A 15,863-nucleotide genomic window follows, 5' to 3' on the forward strand; every position below is an offset into this window, starting at 1 on the left:
CTCCAGCAAAAAAAATCTCCCAGACTTTCTTTTTTTTTTTTTAAGCTAATTAGAGTTTGGAAATATTTGTACAATCAGCCACCTATCAGAGCGAAACTGAAGAATGGCAAAGTTGTCAACACTTTGAAAACCTGTGTATCATCTGGCCACATCGCTCCCTTTTTTTTCCTTGGTGGGCAGAGTCTGTCAAGAATAAGTTATTATTCAGATATGAGGGAAGGAAAGTGCTGAATGATGGTGCAGACAGTGGCATTTCATGCTAGTCAAAACCCCAGTATCACGTTATTATTTTTGTGAACGGGTGGTGGTCCTGGAGCAGAGCACAGGGCTCAAAATACACTCTCAAACTCGGTGGCAGCAGCCCATCACCGGCCCTGGTAGTCACATGAGGAAAAAGTCCTGGTCTCAAGCTTGAACTGTAACAACTCACATTTGTTATTAAAATGGTACTTCTCAGAGCTGCTAGGTACATCTTACAGCAGGAACCTCGGAGAAGGTCATTTATTACTGATGTATTTTTAATAGAACAACTGTCTCTGAGGAAATCATTGATCATTGTGGCTAATGACTAGAATATGATACAGTTTAATTAATAATTGCATCAGCACCAGCTAGCCATGTGAAAAAAGAGGATTTCCCTGACCTTTAAAGGATTTCTAATCCATTTAGAAACTACCTATGTTAGAAGCTGGACAAAGAAAAAGCCAAGTTCCAGGGCTCAGAAAACTTTTAATGAGAACTCATTTGGATACAAAGTGAAAAATTATCACAGAACCATTATATGTAATCCATCATTATTTCTGCATGCAACTGCAGTCAGTGAAACCCCCTGCATACAATGAATATATATTTGCAAAGGGGGACAATTATCTCTATGGCCTGTATTTGCAATATGTTCTCGTTCTGTTGCCTGTCTTATTTTGAGCCTTTAAATAATCTGTTTGCGTAGCCCCCCTGAATGGACGAAAGGATAAGTACATGTCACACTGACATTGAGCCAGCAAGAGACCAAAACCAGGAGAAGAGAAGGATGCCAATAAAAACAAAAAGACCTGTTGGTCTCAATGTAAAAGAACCTCGCTGGAACAAACACGGCTGAAAGATGATCTCATACGTTTACTGATTGGGTAGTTAGCTGGTGGGAAGAGCTAATTAGCTGATATTTCCTTTGAGCATAACAGTGAAGATTTGGAGAATGCAAAATGAAAACGTTTCATATATCTTTAGAAAAACGAGGCAACAGGTTGAGGACAATGAGGTAGAGCAGAAGAAACTAGAGATATATAAGCTCTGAGGATTACAGAAGTTTAAAGCCCAGTAAAGCAAAAAGGCAACACAATGATACACTAGAGAGCAATGGAAATGTTACTTCATACAAGCAGCAGAAATACTGTAAATCTGAGATAATTGCAGGTACATTAAATAATCAAGAGAGAACAAACAAACATCACCTCACACAGGCTACTTGCAACAGTAATCGTCTCTGCGCATGGGACAATGTAAGAACACAATGGGTTTATTTATAGGTGTCTACTCTAAATTATAATGGTCCTTATGTAGCCTTGGTTTATTATCTGTCATACTTTCCCAGCTACGTTTTTTCCATATTAGTATGGTACCTTGAATTCCCATAGAGTGTTTTGAGAGCCGGCTGGAAAGACTACACCAGGAGAGACCAGCAGGGTCTACCCAATGCTACTTCCACACTGCCAGTGCTGAGGCTGTGCCCATGGGCAGGCAACAGCTCTACACTGGTAAGTTAAGGAACACACGTTTCACAGAGTATTTCTACTGGGTACTCAAAACTAAAAAATAAGAAACCATGTTGTAGAGAGCCTGGAAGTGAGTGTTTCCAGCTCTAAGAATGACCTCTGGGTCTGAGGTTGACTAAGCCTCCTCATTTCTTCTCCCTGCGAGGCAACATTTATCCAGCTGCCACAAGCAGCTGCCCCCACCTGACTCCCAGGCTGCCCCCACCACCAGAACCAAAACCATGGCTTGATCCTACAGTGAAAGGAGACCCAGAGGCAGGACAAGGCCAGAGGGGAACCCTGGAAAAAACAGTTACTGGTTCCTGCTGTTTATGGCATCATGACAACTGTCCCTTACAGCCCCTGTGGAGCCACCAGACCATGCACATCTGCCCTGGCAAGAGCCTACGGAGCTTGGGACAGCTCTTTGGCATCTCTCCCCTCAGGCTCCAAGATGCAGGCTGACATCTCTTGCAGGCTGCCACCCAAAGCAGCTGCCTAGGCAAAGAGCCAGCCTTCCTATAAAGTGAACTTTAAGAGCACGTGATTGTAGGTTCGTTTCACATCATTGCACTTCACACACTTAAAAGCAACAACAAAAAGAAGTGGTGAGAACGTGCATGTCCTGGGAGAACCTACTACTTTCCCAAAACTTTTCACTGTCCTGCCTCCTCACCCCAAAATGGCTTTGCCCATTTGTAGATACAAAGACCAGAGGCAGGGCTGGCTGGCTGCCCCTTCCTGTGAGCATAAGTTCCATAACATTCCACAGGGAGAGAGAGAGACAAGAGACCTTCCAATGTGGATCAGTAAGAAAGATGTTAAAGAAACTACTACAATCTGTGGATAAAATAGCAAATCACAAGTAGAAAAGAAGTAATCAAACTAAAGGCTCTTCCAAACACAGCCTCCTCCTTCAGTGCAGAAAATCTGGCCAAGGAAAGTATTTGAAATTTTTAAGTGCATTATTAAGACAGAAAGAAAAAAGGAATCGAATGAGGCACCTTCCCTGACAGGTCTTGCCTTTGAATCATAGATTTGAAATGTATCCTTTGCTCCCCTACTGCTCACAATTTTCTAGACACTAAATCTCCCTTTGTTTTCACCATCGCCCCCATAGGATCATGAACCAGCACTGTCTTCCTCTTTGTCTGACCTTTAATTGGGCTCCCCATCTGCAATAGCATACCTGTCCTCGTGGCCTGGTTTCTTCAGCACAAAAAAACCCATGAAGGGTGCTGCTATGGTGAGTTTAACTCTCTTGGAGGAGCAGGATTTTGATCTCTTTTCCTACCCACTCTTTAGAGACTTGCATCAAGGTGAGATTTCTCCTGCTCAGAGCTGCAGTGCTGACAACCTGGACTGCACATGATCCTGCCCCTGTGCAACTCAGATGCTTCTAGGGAGGGGACCAAAAAAAGAATAAAATTATTAAAGCCATACAGAGACATTGCAAGGCTGTTCTATCTCATAATATCACCTCTTTGCCTAGGAGGAGTTGTGCAGAGAGCACCCGGAGCAGGAAGCCTTGGGGAAGCATTTGCAAGATGACTCTGGCTCTGACAACCCAAGGATGTTCTGACTGGAGCAGATGGTGCTGTGCTTGCCTTTGGTATGTTTTAGCCAATCCTTGGAGGGCAATCGCCCTTTAAAATGATTTGCACAATATGGTCTGGACAGATACTTTCTCCCATTTTCCAGCCAAGAGGCCCTGCGAGGCCAATGAAGAAGGGAAACTAACTTCTTGCAAGCTTTTTTAATCACATACTTAAGACGAGATAAGCCAGGCCTGTGAAGAGAGGAATCTAAACGAGCCCAACAGTGACATCCAGAGGGCAGAGACCAGCAAGCAGGAGTCTGCCAAACAGCAATCAGAAAATGAAACAAAAACCCCACTTGAGGCGGGTTTTGAGCCCACTTGATGGTAGGCTTCTCAGCCCCCTCAGGTGCTGCTTTATCCACATATCTGACTCCCTGGGGAAAGCAAGGGATAGGGGACACTTCTTAGATGTAAAGGACTAACGCAGCCCTCCTTTTGTAGGGCAAATGGAGATGCATCTTCCTACAAGAGAGGAGGAGAGCACACAAGACAGCACTACACAAATTGCGTTGTTTCTGGAGTGGTCTCAGCCTTCTGAGGTGACTCAAGAGACCTGGAGCAACACCATCAGTCCGTGCAGACTTGCCGCCACTGTGCCAGGTGAACATCCCCTGCTCTTTTGTCTGCGGTGCTGTGCATGTTGTGAGCTTTTCCAGCAGCTTTGGCTGCCTGAAATGGCTTTTTGGTTTCTCCCCATTGCATGAGTGCTCTCTCTGTCTCGCAATCTCTTAAGCTATTCCCCCCGTCTTGCCAAGTCCTCTCTCTCCCTCTCTTCCGAGTCTGTGATTCTACATGCTTTAAAAAAATACAACTCCAAATTGTACAGAAGCAGGTTTCTGGTTTCTGCAGTTTTCACCAGGAGTAAGTAAACTTGTTTGCGCTAAGGAAACCTCAACACCACGGGATCCCTACCATCGTGCACATAACACGTGGAGTTCCTGCTACTGCAGGAGCAGGGATTTCAGACTCCTTCTACATACGAGACAAAGAATGCTTTACGTGGGATAGAGGTGCAGTATGTGTTTGAACCATCCAGATCAAACTGGGATGGTATTAGGTCAGGTTAGACTTACTGTACGTGGCAGCAGGTGGAAAGGTTTGGGTACAGTCCTCCTGCAGGGCAGGCTTAGCAGGCTGGGTTTCACTCGTCTGCAGGCTTAGCAAGGCTTCTATTTACTCAGGCAGGAATAGAAATCCCAGAGGGGGAGACCATTATCCTATTTACTGAGTCACGATGATTCACTTAGCATTCAGCTTCCATCAGATACAGCAGCTCCTGGAGTTTAAATCTGTTTCCATCCTGCTGTGATTTCAGTTTCTCATTGGTTTAGCCAACTTCCCAGCAACTTCCACTTTCTGAGGCAAGAAAGCAAGTCTGGATGTTTATTTATTTATTGTAGATAAATTTGGAGAAGCTTGTTTTAAGTGTAAAGTACAAGCAGACTGGGAGGGGGGCAGGGATAAAGCATGCTGTATGGTTAAAATCTGTAAGAACTACTTGTCTTGTTTAGAAAAGAGCTCTTACATCATTGAAGGAAATGTTCTAACCTACCAGGAAAACAACTTCAATGAAAGATACCTTGAAAATGCGCTTTTTAAAAAATTCAGGCTGGTAGCTAGTTACAGAGAGGGTCTTCCTGATGAGGGGACCAAGCAGACAGCTGTAACCCAGGGTTAGTAAAGGGCAAACGTAAAGTTACAACACGAGTGTCAGAGGTAGCAGAGGTGACCAACTCTGTGAGAGTAACCAAACAGCTGGGAGAAGAGGGTGTGAAGATTGACACCGGAGTGACAGAGCCAAGCCCCCCTTAGACTGACCTGGAACAAGAAATCATGCCAAGGAGAGGCTGCTTCTCTCCCCAAAGCCCAGCGCTACAAAAACCGCCCCGTGCTGTGCCCAGGATCAGGTGGAGCCTGCAGCAGAACCGTGGCTCTTTCCCTCCACCCTGGAGGTTGCCTCGTGCTCCATAAATTCTCAGCGGGCATCTCACTGCTGCCGTGCACCTCAGATGGACACAAGCATGTTCAGAGCACATTACTTGCAAACGTTTAGGAGGACCTCCACTTTCAGCTGCATACCAAACCCTGCCCCTTTTGAAGTCAATGAAAGTTCCCACAGATATCAATGGGATTTGGATTTCAATCCATAAATCCATCTCTCCCCCATTCAACTTGGAAAGCATGGCTTGAGCTTGAAGACGCATGATGAATTATGATTTCTGCTGAGCAAGACAGCCGTTTAAAAGGATTAAAATGCTATACATCTGAGCTGTGTTCCAGCTACACTCCTTTGAAATACATACTACTGGCCCACTTTGATATACTCTTTCAGGTTGTCCTTGCTGTCTCTGAGGAAAGAGGTTGCCCAGGAGCCCTTTAAACAGTATCAAACATTGTAAGCCACAAGAACGTGTTTTCTGTAACATACTCTACAGTGAGTATAGCTAATTCCAGGAGGAGGCAGGTTAGCACTGATAACATATTTTCAAAATACATTTTGACAGCTCGAGTGGCTGGTGCTTCAGTGCTCCTCCAAGGCTATGGATCCTGCAGGCTCCCGTGCCTCAGAGCTGGGACAGGCTCACCGGCTGGGATTTAAGGTGTTTCAGTCCTGGCATGGGAACGTTAGTTTTGTGAGTGATTTAAGAGCAAAAACCTAAGCCAAAGCTCCCAGGCTTCTTAAAGCAGACTTGGGACCAAGATAGTCACAAGATCAGCAAGAGGTTCAGCTCTGCCTCAGGACCTCCAGGCACTGTGTCCAGCTCCAGCGTGGTGACGCACAGATGATCTGAAGTCTCCTCTGGGAGCTTTCGAGCATCCCTGTGTGATTGATGAGGGACAGGAGACATACGCCTTACTGCTCAACGAACCTGGCATTTTCTTGTGCTGCTATATTTGTCCATTCCAAAGGCCACTTGACTGCAACTGTTCAAGGAAGAAGCACCTTGCATGAATTAATAATTTTTTTGCCTTGGGATGTATCAGAACAAGTTCTTTTCTTCAGCCAGCTTTAGTCCCTAATATTCCTTCTTCCAGTTGTACCACTTTCTGTTTTGTTTGTACTGTTTCAGAAAAGAAAATTTAGGGAGTGCAACATCACTGCATTTTGCTAAAGTAGGAGAGATTTTGGCATCTCTTCCTATGGCGAGGTTTCTTGTAAAGGGCTACTGCCGTGGCTAGTGAGTGGAAGGAGAGAAGCAGAGAGAGAAGGTTGTCTGACAGTTTGCAGACTGTTGAGTGCTTTCCAAAAGTCAGAAGCTGTCTGCTGCAAGTGTCAGCAAGTTCCCTGAATGGCAACTGTTCTGGATTTGACTGTGACTAATAGGAATGTTCTGTGGCAAATTGGATTGCAAAAGCCGCTTAAGTAAAAGTAAGTGCCAAACTGGGAAACTTCACAGAAACCAAGGAGCGATGTTGGTAGTTCTGCTCTTATTTATTCACCCTCAGGAAAGCCGATACAACTTAAACCAATAAAGAGGAAAGTACAACCACACACTCCATCTAGCTGCACAAGGAACTCTTTAAATGAGATTTAAAAAGTTAAACAGAATTAAGCGGAAAATATAAAATACAGGACATATTAATGACAGCTTTAAAATATTCACATAGGCACAGGTACCATGGGGACAAATCATTAAAAGTCACAGGAGGAGCTGACAGTATTAGGGAGCAAAAGTGCGCTGAAGTAAGTTCAATAACATTGTAAATTTGCAAAAGGGAGGAAATAAGTCCAGAAAAAGGCTGAATTTATCATATCCTCTTTGCTCCAGTTTTCACAAGAAAGCAGAATACTGGCCAGATACCTACACATTGTTTAACATCTCCTTTTTCCATCTGGCCTGTGCTCCCTCCTCTGATTACTTGAGGTGCCAGACGGCATTCACCCAGGAGTTACTCTGAAGACAGCTAACACGCTCTGTGAACAGTCTTGAAGAGCTCTGGAGGATGGGGAAGGTCCCACAGCAATGGTTATGGTGCTTGCTCTTCCTATCAAGTTATAGTAAATAAATCTAAAAAAAGAAGGTCTTGTAAAATTATGCATTAGTCACATTAACTGTGACAGGAGAAAAGCCAAAGGCAGATCTATTAAAACTACTAGATGCTACTGACTTTAGTGAGGGACTAGCAAATAAGCTTCTAAAAAGTGCAGAGCAAATCTTAATCCTGCTTAAGGGCAGGATTAAAATTCATAGTGCTTCTCCTATTTATCAAGCTCAATCTCAAGTCAACAAACTGGAACTGATTTCGAGAAGTGCGGAATACCACACCAGAGTGAGAAGGAAAGGGGATGAACTGGGCTCAAAAGGAAGGGGAGGACTCCTCTGGGCTGCAGTGTTACAGTGTGTGGGCACAGGAGCTATACCAAGCATATATATATATATAAAATATATACCAATCAAAAAGGCATCAACAAAAATGATGTTGTTGGAAGAAAAAGGTAGATTCATTTTAGGTACACGAGATGAAAAAATAATTTACAAGGGAGGTGATTATTCCTCTGCCCAGCACTGGCTGGGCACAGACAATAACACGTCCAGTCTTGGAGAAATTGCACTTAATGAAGTGTGGGGAGAAATGGAAGAGTCTGGAGTGGAGCAACAGAAATGATCAAAGGTGCAGAAATATGATTTGTAAGGAAAGGATGAAAGAGCTGGATTTGTTTAACATCCAGAGGAAGAACAAGAGGGGAACAGAAGAACAGTCTCCAAACATAAAGAGGGGTTTTATTAAGAGAGACAGCAATCAATAAATTATACTCCATGTCCATCTGGGAAAGGAAGGCATTTAGTTGAATTTCTTCTTAACCACCACTACTGCTGTAAAAATGATGGACATCCGTCAGGGATTATACAGGTAAAGCTAGTGGCATCTCAAAGGAGGGCAGCAGGCCTCTCGACATCTCTTTTGGAGACTGATTTCTGTGACTTCAGTAATTTTGATTACATTATTTTACCTGTCCTCAGAAGGTTATTTCTTCTAAGTGCCCGCACTACAACTGCTAATAACAAAAGCAGAGCTCCCTTCCCTTTGAAACCACTTTTCTCCACTGTAGTGCTGTGCATAATGACTGTATCATTAAGTGTCAGCAGGACTAAAGGTTTTCTGTATTTTAGTTCCCAAGCATTGAAGCAACAGACTTACAGTTGATAAATGTAGCACAGTTGTTGCTTCTGCTAATGAGGGGGAAGAAAAAGGTCAGCATCAATACAGAGGAAAAATGCTCCATATGAAGTGTGAGGATAAAAGCAAATGTTAAAGGCAGAAATGTAGATAACCAAAGTTCCTTAGCAACCCAGAGTGACAACCACTACAGAGACATACTGTAGCTCAGCGGGAAAGATGTTTCTGTTTCACTGAAATTCATGACACTGTCTATCCAGGCTTAATAGTTATTTTAGTTTCTTCACATTAAATACACATTCACATTCCCTTGATTCTTCTACTAACCAATGTATTTGTGGACCCAGGTTAAAATATTCAAAACTATTTAACCTGATGAAGAAGTTATGGTGAATATAACACAGAACAGTCCGTCATCGTTTCCTACAGCACAGAGAATCTTGTACGACCTTTGCAGTCCCACTCCAAACCTGTCTTTGCTTCCTCCACCCTCTCTCAGCAGCTGGATACCCTCTAAACATGACACCTCTCCCTCTTCTCTGAGAATCTGTGAGTTTTCTCCATTGAATAGAAGAAACCCTTATTTCAAGATGAATATCAGGGCTGGTATCTCACGATGATTTATTCACTCAGACATATGCCAGGAGCCTTAGCCAGATGGGAGGTATTAAGCTCTGGAGGACCATTTGAACAATTTTTCTGCTCAAAACATGACCCCAGCACCAAAACCAGTACAGACCCATCCTTCCTCTCACCACTTGGCAGACACTAAGCAGTTGGGTAAGATGTGAGAAAGGCAGGGTTGTCTGCCCTGGGAGAAGGGCAATGCTGTGCTCCAGCCAGCCCCTGCTGAGAATAAAAGGCTGCAAAGCAACCCATGAAAATCTCCAGTTCTGCTCTTTCAAGAGGGCCGTGGAACAACCAAGAGGCAGATCTCCTTTCTCAGGCAAATCCACTCACATTCACCATTGGATTGTTAAGTCCTAGCTATTTATTTAAGGGGGATGCCATATATTTCCAAGAGGCAGCAGAACCAGTAATTGTTGAGCTTCAGGAATGAATAAAGGAACAAATCAGCCCCTGCTATCTCAGCTTCTTACCCTTAAAGGAGCACCTAGACAAAGGCAGAGCTGGGCAAGGCTCTACCTTTTCCCAGGGTGAAATCTCTTCCCAAGTCCCATAAGGAAAGAGGTTAGGAAAAGTCAGGAGAGAGGCATGCAGGCCAGCCATTTCTACTCTCTACATGTTTTACATCCCATCCAAATGCTGTCCGAGAAAAAATTTTCTGATTCTCCAAGAGAATATTCCCCTCGCAGTTTGCCCCTGCACAAAGTTTCACCCGAGCCCACTCATTACTCAAGAGTTGAGAACAATCTTGACTGAGTCAGCTTCAACCCCATCCTTTCCTACCGCTCTAACACCCTGTCTCCAAGGGGTATAACATGCCTCCCAATCTCAGCCCCTCTGTCCCTTTTCAGCCTTTCACACTCAATCTATCCCTTTCCTCCAAGGCCACCAGCCCTTGTAATGCTTCCAACTGAAAGACTATTTTTTCTCAGTATTTGAAGAACAAGTAAGAGCACAAACTATATAGAGTATGATCTGTATCTAAAATCTAAGTGTTGAAATGGGAGGGAACAACTTCTGGGAGGATGCCACACAACCAAATAGACCCCAATGGTGATCCAAATGTGCTTAAACCAATGCTCATTAATTGACTGAAGCAGTTTAGCTGAAGTCTTGCCTCGGCTGGAGCTAGCTTGGTTTTTTGCATAAAGCACAAGCTCCTTGACACTCAAGAACTTGCATGATCAGAGTCTGATTTTCTATGATCAGAGAATCAGATCTTGGTTTGCAGCGCATGTCATCCTCCACGGTGACACGCTAGTGATAAAAAGGAAGGACAGACAGAGAACCACCCAAAGGGGAAATTTCTCATGTGCTTGGGAATGAAGTAGGGAACTGCCAAACCTAGCTCTGTTCTGCTCTGGGAAAGAACAGGCTCAGTGATACTTTGAAATTGAACCAATAAAATGTTCAGGATATTGCTGAGCCCAAAGTGGACAAGGTTCAGAAAAGGTCCTGAAAGGATTCAGTTAAGGAGTTCCTGAAGAGAGAAAGCTGGATTGGAAGGAAGAAGGGAGCTACCAGGAGGATGCTGAGCCAAGTGAGAACAGAGTAGGTCAGCAGGAGTGAGTGACTCCCTGCCATGTATACTGGTACCAGACAGTGAGGGCAGTATGGATGGGTAGCAGGCTGTCTCAGTTCATCCCCCTACAAACACTGTATTTTTCTTGATGGACAGAGTGAGGAGGTCAGGGTAGGAAAGAGCTGGCTTTGCCCTTCACTGACCTCCCCAGGCACCTCACATTAAGAGTAAATAACAGTGGATTTACTATCAAGCCTGCACAGACAGAGTCCAATTTTGTGCTGTCAAATGTGCTATAGAGAAATGAGCACTGACCTTTAGTCCCATCCCACTGCCATCCCAAATCTGACCCAGATGATTAAAGCCAAGAGAGAGTTATTTGTGAGCTGAAGGTCAGAATACAGACGCATCTGTCAGTGGCCAGAAATCACTGCTTAACAAGTGTCCTGTGATGCTGTTCTCTGAAGAGTTCCCGATACAGCCCTGCATCGGCTGCTGACACTGATCCACTACCAGGAGCATTTCAACACCCTTGACTTCAGAGGCAGACTTCTCTGAGCATGAAAAAGAGCAGTGTCATTTCTCAGTTGAAGTTACGTCTTCCCCCAGGACTCTCCTAAGCGATTACAATGCAGAACAGTGGCTTACATTGCATAGTGTGGATTTGGCAGGTTACCAAATCCCAGGACTGTGGAATTAATAGGTTGTTTTTTCAGCTTGATGCTAAAATAGACAGTGTGATTGAATGAACCAAAACACTTCATTTCATGTTTGTGTCATGTGCCTCTTCTGCAAGGCAGGTAGAGGTGGATTGGAGGTGGAGAAACTAGCAAGAGCAGCTCTGAAAAGTTGGACGTCAAATGTCCCAAGTTACACATGCCAAATCCAGCAATGGACTGTTTAAAATTTTGGGTCCTGCATTTACTTTAGAACTTTTTCAATTTCTTTTTTTTTTTTTAACCTCTTGCAATTATTTTTTCATAGAAGACTCCAAAACATCATGTTGGGGCGAGGGGGGAAGTCATGAACTTCTTATACAGGGAAACTGTAAGAGGCAGCTGTTTTTTTTCATTTCCCCACATTAAAGAAAAATAATCCTACCATCAAATTTTATGAAGTAAAAAGAGATGTTTGAGCACATCTAGTATTCCCTCATCCTGATTCAAAACATTACTTGATAGAGCAGAAGTAACGTTCACTAAAGCTGACTAGAAGGGAATAGTTTTCTTTTGGAAACTGTTGATCCAGTGGAACGAAAATGGTCGCTGGCCCTTGTGTTCATCCTGCCAAACCTTCCCATGTAAAGCAGTGCAGCGCAGCCTGCTCCCTGTCCATGACCCCCCGTGTCCCAGGGCAGCCAGCTCCCATACCACTTGTGTCCTTCATGCAGCCGACAGATCCTGGGCCACAGGGGATTTCAACATCATTTCAGAAACTTCTGCAACAAACATTGTTGTGTGCCCAAACAAAACTACCACCAAGCAACAGTTCTCTTAGAACAGGGGCATGTTAAGGGACCTTGAAGGTGTCCTGCATGATGGTCAATGAGGACTCAGAAGTACAAATAGTTCCAGAACTGATTAACTTCTTAATCAAACATAAATGACTAATGCAAACTGGTTACAATAAATATAAAGAGGAGGAGCTGTGTAGGGTGTCCTGCCTGTGCAGTTATCTTCTGCTGGAAGATGGTCAGTTCCACTTGTGTCATTTCTAATGCTGAAATTATACCATGTGGCAAAGCACTGAAATGTCATCTGGTTACGTTCCTGCGACCTTTAAGTTCTGATTCAACTACGCTATTTCAGGAGGAGGCAGCATTTTCCATGTTATCATCACGTCATTCATGGACAGCTATTCAGATATTAAGACTGAAAAGAGTTTCACAGCTCTAACAGCAGACTCTCTACAAACAAACATGGAAAAAAAAGAAAAGTCTATTTGTTATCTAGATAAAAAGGTAGTGACAAGCACATCTAGGTTCGTGCCTCCTCAACTGAGTCATAAGCTGAGGAATCAAACCTGGTTCTTGAAGCATTACCTCCAACAAAAAAAGAAAAGAAACAAACATCACCTCCCCCACACCCCATAGGAATAAAGGTATCAAACTGCAGATCAGAGACTTACAATAAGGAGGAGTGGAGGGCACATTAAATGGAAAGCTCAGACACAGCCACCTCAGCTAGCTAAGGAAGACCTGGGCAGCAGGAGATGGCCACATCAGCCGGGAACCTCTGCATGAGGTTACCTCCTCCTGGGAGGAAGGGAGCCCACTCCTCTCTGCCAACACCACGAGATGGAGAAGGTCTCAGAAGAACATGGGAGGGAGCACGTCAGAGTGCAAGCTCAGCTATTGCTCAGCAGGGTGCCCTGAGGTGCCGTAACCAAGTGTACATTAATGGGTGCTGTTTCCACTAGTTTGGTACAAAACTCAAGTATTCCACGACACAGAAGTCAGCACTGCACCTCTCCCAGCCGGGATGTGTGCAGCACTAGGCCCCCAGTCTAACTAAGACAAGGCAACAAAGCATACCACCGTGGACACGGTGGTCTATAAAGGAGAAATCTAACTCCTAGACGCTTATCTGTGTGCCCTCCCAAACTCAGGGCAGCAGAGTGCAGCTGGCTGTGTCCAGACAAGGGTGATGGAGGCTCTTCTATGTTTAGATGCTGGCTGTGCAGGAAGCAAGGACTGGAAATACAATAGATGTTCTTATCTTCCCAAGCACAGACCTGTGCTTCTGCAAGAGTATTAAAGTTTGTGCTGGAATGCAACATACTCAGGTAACTGCTGATAAAAATACAGATATCAAGGGTAACAGGACCGATTTCTCCCCACAGGCTCAGTACTGTTTAGTAACAACAAACTGAACAGCTTTAACCATATCAGTCCATAATATATACATAGAGGTCCAGACTGTACATGGTTACCACCTTGCTCACCACCTCTCCGAGTCAAAATTCTCCTGTGTCTGGCTGCTACGCAACTTCACCCATCAGAGCACTGGAAGTCTCCTGCAAAAAGCGGCACAGCAACAAGGGTGTCAGAAAGCCTTGGATCCAGAAAGGCCAAACAAACAAGCTGACCTTCAAGAAGAGCTATTGCAGTGGGCTTTGCTGAGGAATTGCAGAGCATGATATTTAGAGGGCTATCCAACAACCTGTCTTCAAGCCCAGAGCAGATAAAGATGATGCAAGGACATGATTTCTGAGTATCCTAGGCACTTAGGATAGCAAAAACAAACATGCAAACAAAAAAACCCTTTGCCCTGTCACAGAAATCAGATTATTTTGTTTGACAATCTATTTAAGTCATTGCTATTCCATATTTCAACTGATGTGCTAGCTGAGTCACCACCATGGCTTGCCATCAATGCTTATAATGAGCAAAAAAGAGTGTTCTGAAGAGCAGTAAAAGATCTGATTGTATGAGCAAGAGGGCTTTTTTTCCTTCAAAAGCAGTCACATAATTCTTCCATGGCAGACTCTCCTTTCACTGGGAAAAAGTTCTTGAACTTCAGCAAATGGAAACTAACACATATGTACCTACGCTATATACCTTGACATACCTTGCCTGTGTGCCTAAATCCTTGTAATGCCAGGACAAAAAGAGTTTTCAGAATCACCAGTAAGGCTAAGTTAGGCCAGTATCCATGATTTAAATGGTCATCCAATAATGCAGTTCTGCAATTAAAATCTCCAAGTGCCTAACCTAACCCCTCTAGCTAAGGGAAGGGCACAGGACAGGAGAAGACTCCATGAAAGTAGAGAAACTCAGTTCTTCAGTTGCTTGGCCCAGATGGGGCAGAGTATCTGGGCTGAGGACCTTCCCCAGAACATACAGCAAATCACAAGATATCCACCAGTGAGCAAAAAAGGGAAAAAAGTTGTTAGGAGCTCACTAGGCCAGAGCTCTAACACCAAAGGTTGGCCAAGGGGGGAGAACTGCTTCTGGTGACAAACTGTGTGAGCCAGCAGAGCTTGAGGCACAGTCTGCACAGTGCACAACACCTACCAAGAAAGCCACGTCACATTTGCTTTAGCTGTTTTCTTTTATATACTCCTAAACAGGCACTTGCACACACTGGCTAAAACAAGAGGTTATCCCACAAAACGCATAAACACACCAATATTGGTTCAAGTGTTGTAGGCTTTTGTCACAGCAACATTAACAGCTCTCAAAGAGCCAATGCTGAAAGGCTTTAACTGAAGCACTGATTGCAGAACGTGAGTTTATGCCATCTCATGCCTAGATGGAAGGGACTGACCACATACCAAGAAAGGAAAAAGGGCAAGTCTGGCAAAAGGCCCTTTAGGCAAGTTGTTTAATGACTTATGGGTCCATTAGCACAAGCCAAGGAACTCCTCCTGATCTGGAGCTTCCTGCTTAGCTCGCCTGCTTGCTGTGAAGATATCTTGTTAGGGTTTCATGCATGACTCCATGGAGAATCAAGGAAATCCTTTCCAAAAGAGCTAACAAACATATGAAATGCATAAAGATCCTACACCAATACATGGATCTGCAAGCGTCAGGGGCCAAACTTGCATTTTACCCACTTGTTGCTGTGTGCTATTGTCCGATCATGAGGTGACGCTGCCTGTTACCTGATGCCCAGTCCTGTATCTCTGGGGTTCTGCTGTTCATTTTTCTTGCCCTGCGCCAGCTATAGCCAATATCATGGGAGCCAAATGCCACATGAAAGTGATTTCTGTTCTTTATAAGAGAAGGGAAGCAATGAATCTCGTTAAAACAACACTTGGTGAGACTTACGTCTTTCCGTTGTATTTTTAACTGATATTCAGAAAGTCACATTTGTGCGTAATGCCTGATAAACAAAATAATTGCAGCAATTGAAAATCAAAACTAACCTTCTGACAATGCCGTGGCACTTAACAGAAATTTAACTCTTCCTTTCAGAAGTTCATACTCAAAGCCCAGCTTTTTCATGAGTCCAGAACGCTCTCCCAGAGTGCCAGGGATGCTCTAATTTGTTAATACTATTGACATCCCAGCAACACGTAACAGCATTTACACGGTAGCTATATAGGTATGTACCTATCAGAGAGGATGTTGCTTATAAGTATACTAAAAAAAGAAATCAATATATTGTTTCTTTAAGACAAAAAGACGCCATGTCCACATTTCTGACATTCGCATATGCACACAATCCATTTGAGACAGTGAGCTTAACTGACAAGGTGTTTTACAAATGCAAGCACAGCAATTTGTCTCTGTCATGGA

This window comes from Haliaeetus leucocephalus, unplaced genomic scaffold (assembly GCF_000737465.1).
Source record: "Haliaeetus leucocephalus isolate CR32 unplaced genomic scaffold, Haliaeetus_leucocephalus-4.0 Scaffold162, whole genome shotgun sequence".
NCBI lineage: Eukaryota > Metazoa > Chordata > Aves > Accipitriformes > Accipitridae > Haliaeetus > Haliaeetus leucocephalus.